Source organism: Aegilops tauschii, chromosome 3, assembly GCF_002575655.3.
Source record: "Aegilops tauschii subsp. strangulata cultivar AL8/78 chromosome 3, Aet v6.0, whole genome shotgun sequence".
Classification (NCBI taxonomy): domain Eukaryota; kingdom Viridiplantae; phylum Streptophyta; class Magnoliopsida; order Poales; family Poaceae; genus Aegilops; species Aegilops tauschii.
The window spans coordinates 528760911-528777203 of NC_053037.3; the positions used below are offsets into that span (position 1 = coordinate 528760911).

General features: G+C 46.6%; 1 non-coding gene and 1 pseudogene across 1 annotated transcript; both read right to left on the bottom strand.

Moving 5' to 3' along the window:
• Nucleotides 1-11141: 11141 nt before the first annotated feature.
• Nucleotides 11142-11215, bottom strand: TRNAV-CAC (transfer RNA valine (anticodon CAC)). Its single transcript has one exon. It is a non-coding gene; the product is annotated as a tRNA-Val (tRNA).
• Nucleotides 11216-11267: 52 nt separating this feature from the next.
• On the bottom strand, nt 11268-15138 carry LOC109760075 (CO(2)-response secreted protease-like; annotated as a pseudogene).
• Nucleotides 15139-16293: the final 1155 nt, after the last annotated feature.

A 16293-nucleotide genomic window follows, 5' to 3' on the forward strand; every position in this document is an offset into this window, starting at 1 on the left:
CGGATCGTCAAAGTCGACTTCCACCAAAGCGATATCCATCATCTCATCGAAAGACGGGACACCTTTGCCTCTATCATTGGGGACACAAGAGATTTCTTGTATTTGGTTGCAGGGTTGTTTGAGAGAGACCATCTTCATCCTAGGCCTCCCATGAATTGATAAACCTTAGGTTATCCACTTGAGGAAAAATTGCTACTGTCCTACAAAATTCTGCGCTTGGAGGCCCAACACGAGTCTACAAGAATAAGTTGTGTTGTAGACATCAGAAGGTGCCCCGGGAAGCAGGTTGACAATCTCCGGGTTCACCTTGAAGCTGTGAGGCATACTCTCTTTGAATTTGGAGCAATCACCTTGCTCTGTAGCCTGTCCACCTTACACATACCAGATTACCTCCTTCTTTGACCACACCCACCCGAGCTTCCATTCCAGTGGCTGAATGCGGCGGTACTACTGATAGTTGAATAGTGAAACCTCGGCCTGGAGAAATCATATCATGTTAGCATTTCGAAAGTAGAGTAAACTAGGAAGAGGATAAACATTTATTGCACTGGTTGTTGAACTCGAAATATAGCTGGCTGAGGGAGAGTTCAAACAATGTAAAGGTACAGTATCATGCCTAAGCAGTCATTGCTTGCTGCTTATGTATATTTCACAGTGGTGGAGCTAGGAGAAAATTAAAGGGGGTCCAAGGAGAAAATACACATGTTTGAGAGGGCCAAACGAATGCAATCTTCTTGATCTACGCCTTCCTTTTTATTTTCCTTCACTAAATATTCAAGTGGGGGGGGGGGGCCACGGCCCCCTCATTAGTGCATGTGGCTCCCACATTGTAGAGGGATTATTATTGTTCAACAAGTGATTCATCCTTACCAGATAGCCATCTGGAACCCAACTCCTCACATCCCATCTGATTGTGATGTTGCCTATTGGATCAAGGGGTCGTAGGCTCCTGCATAAAACATCAGAGGAATATTTGTTAACTTGACCTATTGCAACAAACCTCAATGGAGTAAAAAGTAAAAATGCTTTCGTGGCTATGAGTAAAAATGTTAACTTGGTCAGAAAACGGATCAAGGTTGAAGAACTACTACACATGCGAAGCACTTGTTGGGAATCGTAGCATAATTTAAAATTTTCCTACGCTCACCAAGATGCATCTATGGAGTCTACTAGCAACGAGGGGAAAGGAGTGGATCTACATACCCTTGTAGATCGCGAGCGGAAGCGTTCCAATGAACGTGGATGACGGAGTCGTACTCGCCGTGATCCAAATCACCGATGACCGAGTGCCGAACGGACGGCACCTCCGCGTTCAACACACGTACGGAGCAGCAACGTCTCCTCCTTCTTGATCCATCAAGGGGGAAGGAGAGGTTGATGGAGATCCAACAGCACGACGGCGTGGTGGTGGATGTAGCGGGTCTCCGGCAGGGCTTCGCCGAGCTTCTGCGAGAGAGAGAGAGGTGTTGCAGGGGAGGAGGGAGGCGCCCAAGGCTTAGATCTTGCTGCCCTCCCTTCCCCCCCACTATATATAGGGCCAAGGGAGAGGGGGGCGCAGCCTTGCCCCTTCCTTCAAGGAAGGGTGCGGCCAGGGGGGAGTCCTTCCCCCCCAAGGCACCTCGGAGGTGCCTTCCCCCTTTAGGACTCTCCCTTCTTTCTTATCTCTTGCGCATGGGCCTCTTGGGGCTGGTGCCCTTGGCCCATATAGGCCAAGGCGCACCCCTTACAGCCCATGTGGCCCCCCGGGGCTGGTGGACCCCCTTGGTGGACCCCCGGACCCCTTTCGGCACTCCCGGTACAATACCGATAAAGCGCGAAACTTTTCCGGCGACCAAAATAAGACTTCCCATATATAAATCTTTACCTCCGGACCATTCCGGAACCTCTCGTGACGTCCGGGATCTCATCCGGGACTCCGAACAACTTTCGGGTTTCCGCATACATATATCTCTACAACCCTAGCGTCACCGGACCTTAAGTGTGTAGACCCTACGGGTTCGGGAGACATGCAGACATGACCGAGACGCCTCTCCGGTCAATAACCAACAGCGGGATCTGGATACCCATGTTGGCTCCCACATGTTCCACGATGATATCATCGGATGAACCACGGTGTCGAGGATTCAATCAATCCGTATGCAATTCCCTTTGTCAATCGGTATGTTACTTGCCCGAGATTCGATCGTCGGTATCCCAATACCTTGTTCAATCTCGTTACCGGCAAGTCTCTTTACTCGTACCGCAATGCATGATCCCGTGACTAACGCCTTAGTCATATTGAGCTCATTATGATGATGCATTACCGAGTGGGCCCAGAGATACCTCTCCGTCACACGGAGTGACAAATCCCAGTCTCGATCCGTGCCAACCCAACAGACACTTTCGGAGATACCCGTAATGCACCTTTATAGTCACCCAGTTACGTTGTGACGTTTGGCACACCCAAAGCACTCCTACGGTATCCGGGAGTTGCACGATCTCATGGTCTAAGGAAAAGATACTTGACATTGGAAAAGCTCTAGCAAACGAAACTACACGATCTTTTATGCTATGCTTAGGATTGGGTCTTGTCCATCACATCATTCTCCTAATGATGTGATCCCGTTATCAATGACATCCAATGTCCATAGTCAGGAAACCATGACTATCTGTTGATCAACGAGCTAGTCAACTAGAGGCTTACTAGGGACAGGTTGTGGTCTATGTATTCACACATGTATCACGATTTCCGGACAATACAATTATAGCATGAATAATAGACAATTACCATGAACAAAGAAATATAATAATAACCATTTATTATTGCCTCTAGGGCATATTTCCAACAGTCTCCCACTTGCACTAGAGTCAATAATCTAGTTACATTGTGATGAATCGAACACCCATTGCGTCCTGGTGTTGATCATGTTTTGCCCTAGGGAGAGGTTTAGTCAACGGATCTGCTACATTCAGGTCCGTGTGTACTTTACAAATATCTATGTCTCCATTTTGAACACTTTCACGAATGGAGTTGAAGCGACGCTTGATATGCCTGGTCTTCCTGTGAAACCTGGGCTCCTTCGCAAGGGCAATAGCTCCAGTGTTGTCACAGAAGAGAGTCATTGGGCCCGACGCATTGGGAATCACCCCTAGGTCGGTAATGAACTCCTTCATCCAGACTGCTTCCTGTGCTGCCTCCGAGGCTGCCATGTATTCCGCTTCACATGTAGATCCCGCCACGACGCTTTGCTTGCAACTGCACCAGCTTACTGCTCCTCTATTCAAAATATACACGTATCCGGTCTGTGACTTCGAGTCATCTGGATCTGTGTCGAAGCTAGCGTCGACGTAACCCTTTACGACGAGCTCTTCGTCACCTCCATAAACGAGAAACATATCCTTAGTCCTCTTCAGGTACTTCAGGATATTCTTGACCGCTGTCCAGTGTTCCTTGCCGGGATTACTTTGGTACCTTCCTACCAAACTTACGGCAAGGTTTACATCAGGTTGGTACACAGCATGGCATACATAATAGACCCTATGGCCGAGGCATAGGGGATGACACTCATCTCTTCTATATCTTCTGCCGTGGTCGGGCACTGAGCCGTGCTCAATTGCACACCTTGCAATACAGGCAAGAACCCCTTCTTGGACTGATCCATACTGAACTTCTTCAATATCTTGTCAAGGTATGTACTCTGTGAAAGACCAATGAGGCGTCTTGATCTATCTCTATAGATCTTGATGCCTAATATGTAAGCAGCTTCTCCAAGGTCCTTCATTGAAAAACACTTATTCAAATAGGCCTTTATACTTTCCAAGAATTCTATATCATTTCCCATCAATAATATGTCATCCACATATAATATGAGAAATGCTACAGAGCTCCCACTCACTTTCTTGTAAACACAGGCTTCTCCATAAGTCTGTGTAAACCCAAACGCTTTGATCATCTCATCAAAGCGAATGTTCCAACTCCGAGATGCTTGCACCAGCCCATAGATTGAGCGCTGGAGCTTGCATACTTTGTTAGCATTCTTAGGATCGACAAAACCTTCCGGCTGCATCATATACAACTCTTCCTTAAGGAATGCCGTTTTGACGTCCATCTGCCATATCTCATAATCATAGTATGCGGCAATTGCTAACATTATTCGGACGGACTTCAGCTTCGCTACGGGTGAGAAAGTCTCATCGTAGTCAACCCCTTGAACTTGTTGATAACCCTTAGCGACAAGTCGAGCTTTGTAGATGGTCACATTACCATCCGCGTTCGTCTTCTTCTTAAAGATCCATTTGTTTTCTATGGCTCGCCGCTCATCGGGCAAGTCAGTCAAAGTCCATACTTTGTTTTCATACATGGATTCTATGTCGGATTTCATGGCTTCTAGCCATTTGTCGGAATTCGGGCCCGCCATCGCTTCTTCATAGTTCGAAGGTTCACCGTTGTCTAACAACATGATTTCCAGGACAGGGTTGCCGTACCACTCTGGTGCGGAACGTGTCCTTGTGGACCTACGAAGTTCAGTGGCAACTTGATCCGAAGCTTCATGATCATCATCATTAACTTCCTCTCCAGTCGGTGTAGGCACCACAGGAACATTTTCCCGTGCTGCGCTACTTTCCGGTTCGGAAGGGGTGACTATCACCTCATCAAGTTCCACTTTCCTCCCACTCAATTCTTTCGAGAGAAACTCCTTCTCCAGAAAGGACCCGTTCTTAGCAACGAAGATCTTGCCTTCGGATCTGAGGTAGAAGGTATACCCAATAGTTTCCTTAGGGTATCCTATGAAGACGCATTTTTCCGATTTGGGTTCGAGCTTTTCAGGTTGAAGTTTCTTGACATAAGCATCGCATCCCCAAACTTTTAGAAACGACAGCTTAGGTTTCTTCCCAAACCATAATTCATACGGTGTCGTCTCAACGGATTTAGACGGTGCCCTATTTAAAGTGAATGCGGCAGTCTCTAAAGCATAACCCCAAAATGAGAGCGGTAAATCGGTAAGAGACATCATAGATCGCACCATATCCAATAGAGTGCGATTACGACGTTCGGACACACCATTTCTCTGAGGTGTTCCAGGCGGCGTGAGTTGTGAAACTATTCCACATTTCCTTAAGTGTGTACCAAATTCGTGACTTAAATATTCTCCACCACGATCTGATCGTAAGAATTTTATTTTCCTGTCACGTTGATTCTCGACTTCACTCTGAAATTCCTTGAACTTTTCAAAGGTTTCAGACTTGTGTTTCATTAGGTAGACATACCCATATCTACTTAAATCATCAGTGAGAGTGAGAACATAACGATATCCTCCGCGAGCCTCAACACTCATTGGACCGCACACATCGGTATGTATGATTTCCAATAAGTTGGTTGCTCGCTCCATTGTTCCGGAGAACGGAGTCTTGGTCATCTTACCCATGAGGCATGGTTCGCACGTGTCAAATGATTCGTAATCAAGAGACTCCAAAAGTCCATCTGCATGGAGCTTCTTCATGCGCTTGACACCAATGTGACCAAGGCGGCAGTGCCACAAGTATGTGGGACTATCGTTATTAACTTTACATCTTTTGGTATTCACACTATGAACATGTGTAACATCACGTTCGAGATTTATCAAAAATAAACCATTGACCAGCGGGGCATGACCATAAAACATATCTCTCAAATAAATAGAACAACCATTATTCTCAGATTTAAATGAGTAGCCATCTCGAATTAAACGAGATCCAGATACAATGTTCATGCTCAAAGCTGGCACTAAATAACAATTATTGAGGTTTATAACTAATCCCGTGGGTAGATGTAGAGGTAGCGTGCCGACGGCGATCACATCGACCTTGGAACCATTCCCGACGCGCATCGTCACCTCGTCTTTTGCCAGTCTCCGTTTATTCCGTAGTTCCTGATTTGAGTTACAAATATGAGCAACCGCACCGGTATCAAATACCCAGGAGCTACTACGAGTACTGGTAAGGTACACATCAATTACTTGTATATCACATATACCTTGGGTGTTGCCGGCCTTCTTCTTGTCCGCTAAATATTTGGGGCAGTTCCGCTTCCAGTGACCACTTCCCTTGCAATAAAAGCACTCAGTCTCGGGCTTGGGTCCATTCTTTGACTTCTTCCCGGTAACTGGCTTACCGGGCGTGGCAACCGCCTTGCCGTCCTTCTTGAAGTTCTTCTTACCCTTGCCCTTCTTGAACTTAGTGGTTTTATTCACCATCAACACTTGATGTTCTTTTCTGATCTCTACCTCAGCTGATTTCAGCATTGAATACACCTCGGGAATGGTCTTTTCCATCCCCTGCATATTGTAGTTCATCACAAAGCTCTTGTAGCTTGGTGGAAGCGACTGGAGGATTCTGTCAATGACCGTGTCATCCGGGAGATTAACTCCCAGCTGAGACAAGCGGTTGTGCAACCCAGACATTCTGAGTATGTGCTCACTAACAGAACTGTTCTCCTCCATTTTACAGCTGAAGAACTTGTCGGAGACATCATATCTCTCGACCCGGGCATGAGCTTGAAAAACCAGTTTCAGCTCCTCGAACATCTCATATGCTCCATGTTTCTCAAAACGCTTTTGGAGACCCGGTTCTAAGCTGTAAAGCATGCCGCACTGAACGAGGGAGTAATCATCAGCACGCTGCTGCCAAGCGTTCATAACGTCTTGGTTCTCAGGGATTGGTGCTTCACCTAGCGGTGCTTCTAAGACATAATCTTTCTTGGCTGCTATGAGGATGATCCTCAGGTTCCGGACCCAGTCCGTATAGTTGCTGCCATCATCTTTCAGCTTGGTTTTCTCTAGGAATGCGTTGAAATTGAGGACAACGTGGGCCATTTGATCTACAATACATAGTGTAAAGATTTTTTAGACTAAGTTCATGATAATTAAGTTCATATAATCAAATTATTTAATGAACTCCCACTCAGATAGACATCCCTCTAGTTATCTAAGTGAAACATGATCCGAACTCAACTAGGCCGTGTCCGATCATCACGTGAGACGGACTAGTCAAGATCGGTGAACATCTCCATGTTGATCGTATCTTCTATACGACTCATGCTCGACCTTTCGGTCCTCCGTGTTCCGAGGCCATGTCTGTACATGCTAGGCTCGTCAAGTCAACCTAAGTGTATTGCGTGTGTTCCGAGGCCATGTCTGTACATGCTAGGCTCGTCAACACCCGTTGTATTCGAACGTAAGAATCTATCACACCCGATCATCACGTGGTGCTTCGAAACGACGAACCTTCGCAACGGTGCACAGTTAGGGTGAACACTTTCTTGAAATTATTATAAGGGATCATCCTATTTGCTACCGTCGTTCTAAGCAAATAAGATGCAAAAACATGATAAACATCACATGCAATCAAATAGTGACATGATATGGCCAATATCATCATGCTCCTTTGATCTCCATCTTCGGGGCACCATGATCATCTTCGTCACCGGCATGACACCATGATCTCCATCATCATGATCTCCATCATTGTGTCTTCATGAAGTTGTCACGCCAACGATTACTTCTACTTCTATGGCTAACCGTTTAGCAACAAAGTAAAGTAAATTACATGGCGTTATTCAATGACACGCAGGTCATGCAAAATAATAAAGACAACTCCTATGGCTCCTGCCGGTTGTCATACTCATCGACATGCAAGTCGTGATTCCTATTACAAGAATATGATCAATCTCATACATCACATATATCATTCATCACATCTTCTGGCCATATCATATCACATATATCACTTGCTGCAAAAACAAGTTAGACGTCCTCTAATTGTTGTTGCAAGTTTTACGTGGTTTGTAGGTTTCTAACAAGAACGTTTTCTTACCTACGTATGACCACAACGTGATTTGCCAATTTCTATTTACCCTTCATAAGGACCCTTTTCATCGAATCCGTTCCGACTAAAGTAGGAGAAACAGACACCCGCTAGCCACCTTATGCAACTAGTGCATGTCAATCGGTGGAACCTGTCTCACGTAAGCGTACGTGTAAGGTCGGTCCGGGCCGCTTCATCCTACAATGCCGCCGAAACAAGAAACGACTAGTAGCGGCAAGAAGAATTGGCAACATCAACGCCCACAACTTCTTTGTGTTCTACTCGTGCATAGTAACTACGCATAGGCCTGGCTCATGATGCCACTGTTGGGAATCGTAGCATAATTTAAAATTTTCCTACGCTCACCAAGATGCATCTATGGAGTCTACTAGCAACGAGGGGAAAGGAGTGGATCTACATACCCTTGTAGATCGCGAGCGGAAGCGTTCCAATGAACGTGGATGACGGAGTCGTACTCGCCGTGATCCAAATCACCGATGACCGAGTGCCGAACGGACGGCACCTCCGCGTTCAACACACGTACGGTGCAGCAACGTCTCCTCCTTCTTGATCCATCAAGGGGGAAGGAGAGGTTGATGGAGATCCAACAGCACGACGGCGTGGTGGTGGATGTAGCGGGTCTCCGGCAGGGCTTCGCCGAGCTTCTGCGAGAGAGAGAGAGGTGTTGCAGGGGAGGAGGGAGGCGCCCAAGGCTTAGATCTTGCTGCCCTCCCTTCCCCCCCACTATATATAGGGCCAAGGGAGAGGGGGGGCGCAGCCTTGCCCCTTCCTTCAAGGAAGGGTGCGGCCAGGGGGGAGTCCTTCCCCCCCAAGGCACCTCGGAGGTGCCTTCCCCCTTTAGGACTCTCCCTTCTTTCTTATCTCTTGCGCATGGGCCTCTTGGGGCTGGTGCCCTTGGCCCATATAGGCCAAGGCGCACCCCTTACAGCCCATGTGGCCCCCCGGGGCTGGTGGACCCCCTTGGTGGACCCCCGGACCCCTTTCGGCACTCCCGGTACAATACCGATAAAGCGCGAAACTTTTCCGGCGACCAAAATAAGACTTCCCATATATAAATCTTTACCTCCGGACCATTCCGGAACCTCTCGTGACGTCCGGGATCTCATCCGGGACTCCGAACAACTTTCGGGTTTCCGCATACATATATCTCTACAACCCTAGCGTCACCGGACCTTAAGTGTGTAGACCCTACGGGTTCGGGAGACATGCAGACATGACCGAGACGCCTCTCCGGTCAATAACCAACAGTGGGATCTGGATACCCATGTTGGCTCCCACATGTTCCACGATGATATCATCGGATGAACCACGGTGTCGAGGATTCAATCAATCCGTATGCAATTCCCTTTGTCAATCGGTATGTTACTTGCCCGAGATTCGATCGTCGGTATCCCAATACCTTGTTCAATCTCGTTACCGGCAAGTCTCTTTACTCGTACCGCAATGCATGATCCCGTGACTAACGCCTTAGTCATATTGAGCTCATTATGATGATGCATTACCGAGTGGGCCCAGAGATACCTCTCCGTCACACGGAGTGACAAATCCCAGTCTCGATCCGTGCCAACCCAACAGACACTTTCGGAGATACCCGTAATGCACCTTTATAGTCACCCAGTTACGTTGTGACGTTTGGCACACCCAAAGCACTCCTACGGTATCCGGGAGTTGCACGATCTCATGGTCTAAGGAAAAGATACTTGACATTGGAAAAGCTCTAGCAAACGAAACTACACGATCTTTTATGCTATGCTTAGGATTGGGTCTTGTCCATCACATCATTCTCCTAATGATGTGATCCCGTTATCAATGACATCCAATGTCCATAGTCAGGAAACCATGACTATCTGTTGATCAACGAGCTAGTCAACTAGAGGCTTACTAGGGACAGGTTGTGGTCTATGTATTCACACATGTATCACGATTTCCGGACAATACAATTATAGCATGAATAATAGACAATTACCATGAACAAAGAAATATAATAATAACCATTTATTATTGCCTCTAGGGCATATTTCCAACAGCACTTTGTCACAGAATGTGAAGACACGAAAAGAATTTCGCGGCTACTCGGCGTTGATTTAAGGGGAGTCGAAGAAGTGACAGACATCTTTGACGGAAAGCGTGGTGACTGGGAGCTAGTGATCATAAAGATTTGGATGGCGTTACAATGTTTGCTCACATAGCGGCAAAGGGATTTGTAGAATTACCAATACACATTAAAAGAAAGCTCTAGTCTTACAGATGTAGGAAAATGAAGTGAGGACATTTGGTTGCTAGGTTTATGGCAGGCTTCAAAAAAACAGCTAGAGAGAAGAATGTTGCTGACCTGATGAACCAAGAAGACAAGTCAGGGCGAACAGGAGCAATGCAAGAGACATGGCTCTCGTGCTCAAGAACCGGATTCGTGGTGAAGAAGCAAGAGTGCAAGAGGAACTTGTGGACGGAGAGCTGCGGGAGGAAGAGAACGAAGAGGGGAAAGTATACGTTGGTTGGAAGAAAACACTCGATTTTGCTCTCCCTATTTGTCTTTTTTGTGTAGGCTGCAAACTAAAAGATATTCGATGAAATTTAGTGCATACATAGTAGACATATATATGTACTCGCATATTATTTTAGAATTTGTAGAGTTATGAAAATAAAGTTTTTGGATATTTTAAAAACCGAGCTCCATGTAGCTAGGTTCCGTATTTAATTATTCCGTCTATCAATCTGCACTTATAATGCTCAATTGGTCTTACCATTACTGCATATGCAGGTCTGTTCTGTGGAAAACAAAATACTACTACCTCTGTCTCAAATTATAAGGTGCTTGAATTACTTTTTTGATTTTACTATTTATCAAGCTCATTTGAGCTCGGGAGCAGAAGAACACTTTCGTCTGACTATTGATTTTCTACAAGAACATAGGCATTAGACGAAAGGATCAAAGGAGTATAACATGAATAATTTGAGCAAGTCTATTCTTACATATCCCATTAACATAATTTTGCACGCACTAATGAAAAAGTTTAACAGCATTTACACCTTATGCAAGGAGCATTCAGGAGGATCAAATAACGAAACTACTGGCGGCAAATGTGTAGTCTTTGCTTGTAAGTGCCCTCGAGTTAACACAGGTCATGACAGACTATTTCCATCGTGTTTAGTCTGCTGACTTCTTTTTTACATGAAGCATGCATAAAGCCGTAACTGTGATTAAGTGGATTAATGTTGATCCAAATTAAAGTGGATCATCTTTGAGGGGTTCAAAGTTCTAAAACGTGACGACTGATAAAAATGTCAAAAAATAAATTTGTCTAAGCCCAGGTTCTAACTGGGGACCTTTAGTGTGTGAGACTAACGTGATAACCAACTACACCACCCAGGCAAGTTGTTCTCTTTTGCCAAGTTTTGCTATATTAGTAACTTACTTACATAGCTTTTACAATAATTACCTTGATAACTTCTTTGCGCTGCTAAAGGCGTAGAACTTCATAACCAAATATTGATAGTTAAAGTCTTAAGATTAAACAAAACTAATATGCAGAGTGAATGAAAAAAAGAGGGAGTGCTGGAGCGGTGAGAAACCAAACTGAAACATATGACAATCACACAACATTAACCGCGAAAGGCGTCCGGGCCGAGTGCGCGCCATCCGACCAGGTGATGGCGCCGTACGCGTACCCCTTGCTGGCCCCGGCGCCGGCGAAGCGCACCTCGTACGCCGCCGTCGTGCACCGCCTCGAGAACAGCAGCTGCTGGGGTGACACCTTCACGGACAGGCCCGGCGGCGCCTCGACGGACGCCACGTACGTCACGTTGGACTTGGACGGCCCCACGTTCGTGGCGGTGCGCGACACGGCGACAGGCTTCCCTGCCGCGAGCCGCGGCACGGAGATGGACGGGTAGTTGACGTTCGCCGCGATGAGGTCCTCCGAGGACGCGCGCCGCGCGCGGGGGCAGGAGAATCTGGCGTCGCCGGAGACCTTGCGGACGAGCTTGTCCTTGTAGCCGTGGTAGCAGAGGAAGGTGAGGTAGTCGCTTGTCGTGGTGTCGAACACCAGGCCCGGGCTGAGCGCCCGAAGCGGGCTGATCTCGCCGGCGCCCATGTCGTGTCCGGTCGCCGCCGCGCCGTTGCTGTTCGTCACCGGCTGCCCGAGGTTGTTTCCCGTCGTCGCTGCATTGCGGCCACGATCGTTCGTTTTGGTTAGAAATGCAAATTAACCTGGGCGATCTGCTTTGTTTTGTCGGTGGACGTAGCATATATATATACTACCTGTGGTCATGAGAGCTGATCTGATCATGGACGGTGACCAGTCCAGGTGGGCCGACTTGAGGAAAGCGCCCGCGCCAGCGACGTGCGGGCATGCCATGGAAGTGCCGGACTTGATGGAAACGGCGAGGGCTTCTTGCCGGCGGGGACGTCCGCCTCTTGCCGGGGCGGCATCGCGGCGGCGAGGATGCTGACTCCAGGAGCCATCAGGTCGGGCTTGAGGATGGATTCGGTGAGACGAGCAGGGCCGCGCGCGCGCCGAGAAGGACGCCACCATGGGCGCAGGCTTGAAAAACTTGACGTCCTCGGTAGGGAGGATCACGGCCGTCGGATTCCTGAACCAGAAAAACACGGATCGTTCGATCGTCGTTCACTTCACTTGTTCCATCCAGCATTTTGGAGTACAGTACTATTTATTTCGGAGGTAAATACACCAGTGGTGCTTGAACTTGTCATGGATGTTCACTTTAATGTCTGAACTTGAAAAATACGCTGAATTGGTTCTAAAACTTGGCACGAACGTGCAAATACGATGCTAATCCTATTCATATATGTAAAGTATGCTGACCTGGCATGAGGACCACTTATAAATATGAAACAAAATTATTTGGATATACTATATTTCTCTATGACTAGTGGGTCCCGTCTGTCAGGGAAATTAAAATGAAAAATGGTGCTATACAGGAATCCATCCGGTGAGCTAGAGCTAACAGTCAGCATCTATTGGCCAGCACGCCAATGTAGCTAACCCCCGAAGCTTAATGTAGAGTAATATAAAACGGATGTGGTAGCACATGTTATTTCTTTTTGTCAAAAGAAAAAGTATGTAAATAATAATCCTAATAATAAATGTTTTTTGAGGGAACTAATAATAAATGTTAGATTCAAATATTCGTGTGTAATTAATTTTACTTTTTTACTTCGTGATAAACAAATATTCGTGTGCACATATTATTTTACAAAAATCTATAAACAAGGCCATGCTGTCAGTTACAAATATTTGTAGTACATAAATAATAAGATCATGGTACACAAATATTCGTGTGCATAAAAATAAGTATAGAAAGGCATGCAATAAAATATATTACTAAAAATATTCCTTTAGTTTTTTTGAAATAGTTATGTATTATTTAGAAAATACTATTTAAAAATGTTTACGTAATACAAACATTTAAAATATACCATCACGGATTATATTAAAAAAAGCTAAATAAATAAATAATATATTGAATAAAACATTTTTATACAGGCATGGCTTATATTTACGTTGTATGTGAACATTTTTAATGTTAAATGAACATTTCTTAAAAGTTAGTTATTTTAGTTTTATGTAGAGTATTTATAGCATGAACAGTTGAACTTTATTTGTATTATTGTCATCATAATTTTTAGACTTTCTACATTTTTTAAAGAAAAATTAACATGTTGCTAGTAGACATGGTGACAAGCCTAGGCTGCTTGACAGCACTAAATCAAACTTCAGGTGCCCTATTTGACAAGAATTGCTAGTTGGCTTAGTGGCCAGCACTGGCTGCTTGATAGCTCATGGTTTCGGGTTTGAATCCTGTTTGGTGCTATTTTTTATTTTAGTTTCTCTGACAGGCAGGACCCATTAGTCATAGAAACATATAGTGTTTATAGTAATCATGTTTCTTATTTATAAGTGTGCCTCATGCTACGTCAGCCACATACGGTGCCACATCATAGCACTTTAATGAGATTAGCACCGTATTTACACATTGGTGCCAAGTTTTAGAACTAGTTGGGCGTATTTTTCAAGTTCAGGCACTGAACTGAACATCCATGACAAGTTCAAGTACCAATGGTGTATTTATCTCTTTATTTCGTGACTCACTTGGTAGAGTTAATGTAGTGGAGTACATGCGCGCCCAAGTCGGAGCCCACCATGGACAAGGGGAAGCTGCCGGTGTCGGACGGCACGTCCATGCCCGTGGCGTCGATCAAGACCAGCCCCCTCCCCCGGCGTCCTCCGCGACGAGCTTCTTTATCTGCCGCGACACCATAGAGTCCGTGTCGACGCACACCAAGATCTTCCCGACCACCTTGCGCGCGCGCAGCGATCCCGGACTGCAGTTGCTGCAATGCAGATGCAATACAGCCGCACACAGACCGATCAGCGATCAACATTGTAACTCGGCGTCTTCATAATGGTCTTGTTGTACGTACCTTGCCTCGGCCACCGTCGTGTTCCGGGCTGCCGCTTGGGCCCCAAACACCATCGGGTAGCGCTCGCCGCCGAGGCTCTGGTTTGAGAAGTTTATGCCGACTCCCTGATAGGCATGGCATGGCGCGCTGCGTTGAGGTTGAGGAATAAGAAGCAGTGAACCACGGCGACGGCTATCGCAATCGCAGCGCGTACCTTGACGACTTTCCCGTTGCCGAGGGCGATGCTGGACTGGAAGGCGCGGCCGATGGTGGAGGCGGCGACGGCGAGGATCCACGGCGCGGAGTTGGCGACGTGTGTAGGGGTCGGGCCCGTCGTTGCCGGAGGAGCAGACGACGAGGACGCCCCTCTGGTGCGCGTGGAAGGCGCCGAGCGCGACGGGGGCGGAGAGGAGGTTGGGCGCCGCGAAGGCAGCACCCATGCCGATGGAGATGGAGATCACGTCCACTCCGTCGCTCACGGCGTCGTCGATGGCCTTGAGCAGCGCCGAGCCCGGGGACGCGTCCGTGGTGCACACCTTGTACGAGGCCACGCGTGCGGCCGGCGCGCCGCCCTTGGCCGTGCCCCTGGCCAGGCCGTAGTGTAGTGATCGATGGAGTGATTGATCTGATGCACGCAGTACGACCGAGGGGCCAATTTGTAGCCGGAGTTCTGCACCTGCCTCTTAATTTTTCCACTTTCTTTAACACAAATCCGATTCACCAGAGCCGTGACTTGTCTCGCTCTCTCTTTCACGCTCCTTTGTCCTCTGGTGCGGCCGCTTTCCTCCTGACCTCCTTGCACTTGGCCTCACCGTTCCGCACAGTGATTCCCATGCTCCCCTCTGAGGCTTTTGGTTGGCACCGACGTGCATGGCCAGATCTGACTAGCGAGCATTGTTGGACTCTATTGCTTGTTGGGCAGTGGCCTATGGTCAGCAAAATGGATAACTAAACACAGGGGCGGAGCCAGGATTAAAATTGAGAGGGGGCAAAGATGTATAGAAGCTTATAGCCAGAACATTTACAAAGATTGACCACACACAACCATATTGTATATAGTGAATAAGAAGCAACACCGAAAAATAATATGTTTTATTAAGATAATTCCATCACAAAAAACAAAGTCCATTTCATAGCAAAAGTCAAGGTAAACTAATCACTTTAGACAAAATGACCTGAGATATATTGATATTTGTGTTCCTAAATTGCAAAAGAAATCACCTATCTTCCTGGATAATTTTCTAGCCCAAAAGTTATACAAAAACGAAGCTAAAATTAAGACAGAATGCAACATAAAAACATTGACAAATAAGAAAATGTTTTACCACATTACCTTTTTCTTTCCTCCGACAACGATCTTTCATGTTTTAACTATCACATCATTATCCCTGAAAGAACTATCACTCATTAAGATTTCTTGTCTATCAAGCAAATAAGGCTATGGCTGACAAAATGTTCGCTCACTTTGTTCTTAACAAAGAAATAGGAAAGGAACAAGAATTTAGAAATTATAACAGAAAATAAGAAAGAGGAACTGATGAAGAACCCTAATACTTACCTCATTGGTGTTGCATCAATAGCACAGAGATCCCCGCAGAGGCAGCGATCTTTAAAGTTGAAAGGACTAAAAGAATTAGTCGCAAGCCGGCCGGCTGGCCGGCGTGCATGGCGGGCGGCCAGGCCGGTCGCCGGAGGTGATCTGGCGAGGGCATGGCTAGGCAAGGCTGCAGGCAGCATGGCGGCTGGGTCGCATCTTCGTCTAAACATTTCCTAATTTTGTTTTCCAGAAGATCTCACATTTTCTCTCTTTTTTAGGAACAGATCTCACGTTTCCTAGTTACGTATGTTCTGCTAGGCTGCTTAGCAGGTTTGATGGGCTGAGTCCTTGTTTCTCATACATGGGCTAAAGGAAAATAAGCAGAAAAAAGTAAGCTGAGCGGGGGCAAACACTGCGGGCTGAGTGGGGGCAACTTTGTATGATATGGGCCTAGTACAAATGGGCCAAAAAATCGAGTGGGGGCATTCGC